Below are 1,985 nucleotides of genomic sequence, written 5' to 3'. Positions count from 1 at the left end.
GAGAAGAGAAGAGAAGAGAAGAGAAGAGAAGAGAAGAGAAGAGAAGAGAAAAGAGAAGAGAAGAGAAGAGAAGGAGCAAAAGAGAGAATGAAAAAAAGAACAAATGACAAAGAAAGAAAGAATGAACGAATGAAAGAAAAAGAAGGGTGATAAACATCCCAAGAATGAAAGAATCCGATAAGAAATAATTATTTTATAATCAGCTCAATCCTCATGAACAACAGCAGTTTTTTTGCTAATAGCTGGGGCTTGCAGGGTTCCGTGGGCTGCCTGACCCTGCGGACGGGCACGGCGGGGAGCCCGCGGGGCTCCACAGGGCCCAGGGGAATGGGGCTGGGCTCCCACACGCCTCGCACTCCCCATACCTCCCACTGGCTCCTGCTTGCCAGCCTTGGCTCTGTGTTATTTGCCATGGGGATTTTGGGCTGCTTTTATGGAGTCACTTCCCTGCAGATCCCAATGCAGAGATCACGCACGGGGAAATTCTCAGAAATAAAACTGTCAGCCACTCTCCCCCAGCACACAGCCGGCGGGGTTTCTCCCTTTCGCCCTCTTTTTATTTTACTTCCCCCTGACCCCCCCACACCGCGGCCCCCACCCTGACAACTGCTCGTGCTTCTCCAGTGAGATATCCATGTTCTCCTGCAGTACAGCTGCTCTGCGTAGCCCATGATTTGGGGCTGTAAAGTTTTTGGGACCCTCGCCCAGCCCCAGAACACAGAACTCCCTTGGGAGCTCCAGGGTCGCCTGGGCAAGGAGACCTCACTGTTGGGGTCATTGCCTGGGGCTCCTCGAGGAGCACCCCAGCTCGTCTGGTTTTGAGTGCACCAGTCACCCTGACACTCCCTGTGCTCATTAACGTTCATTAATGCTGTCAGAAAGCTCTGTACGGGGGTGCTGCTCTGCTGCCTGGGGCTGACACACAACCTACCACTAACGAATGACCGAATCGGTGCCCATCCCCTCGTGCTGGCCCTTTCCTCTCGCGCACCCCGCCTCCGGAGGGGGAAGCTCTTGCGCGGCCGCCTGTGCTCCCTGAGCGCAGGGAAATGGGGCTGCAGCTACAGGGCAATGAGGCGCTTTTAGTCTGAAAGAAGCCCCCTCCCCCCGAAGTGCTGAGGTGCCAAAAATGGCTCAGTTGAAGCGTATTTCCTTATGGCAACACCAACCTGGGGAAGAGGGGTGAGAAATCACACAGAGCACAGGAGGACACCGCTGCTGTGCTGTACAGGGACAGCAGCAACCTCCTGCTTCTCGTAAGATCCTCTCTGCGGAGCGAGAGCTGATTTCAAGCCATGCACTTGCAGCAGTGTCGCTAGAGGGAAGGTCAGGCATTCTGCATGACTCGGCTGTGGTTGCTGCACCGAGGGTTTATACTCACTCAGCGCCGCAGCAGCATCCTGTGCAGACATTTATTTTGGCTAAAGGCAGCCTGGTTCTCCTTTGGATGCAGCCACTGAGGCCTGACCCGCGCAGGCGCAGCCGCTGTGGCCCTGCAGGTTGTCTGTGTGTGGGTTCACTTCCACACAGGGGAGCCCAGACGGTTCCACCCAGCAAGAGGCTGCAGTCAGTGAGCACTGTCCCTCAGGGGGTCATTATGGAGCTCAGTCACTGTCAGGAGATGTGGTGTCCCCCGGAGCTCCCACGCTGCAGTTGCTGCAGACTGTCCTGTAAGGATTTTTTTTTCCTTGCAAGAACTTTTCCCCTTTTCTGTTAGGCCAGTAAAATACTCTGGACATTCCTTGTTCCACCTTGTCTCCTGTCTCAGCAAAGAACAGATTAACATCACTAGTTATGGAGCTCAGATGTTTTCATGGGGTTGGTGTGGTGGATGATGATATATGTTAATCACTCACACAACACAGTGTGTTAGCACAAACAGATGAACACAAACAACAAACCGTGGAGCTCAACACACCAATGGGAGGCTGCACAATCTACCAGGCTCCCACTGGCATAAATCTTCTCCCTGCATTGCTGGGTGT

Source organism: Corapipo altera, unplaced genomic scaffold, assembly GCF_003945725.1.
Source record: "Corapipo altera isolate COAL_440 unplaced genomic scaffold, ASM394572v1 67, whole genome shotgun sequence".
NCBI lineage: Eukaryota > Metazoa > Chordata > Aves > Passeriformes > Pipridae > Corapipo > Corapipo altera.
The sequence above is the reverse complement of the archived record's forward strand: the minus strand, read 5'-3'. Positions refer to the sequence as shown.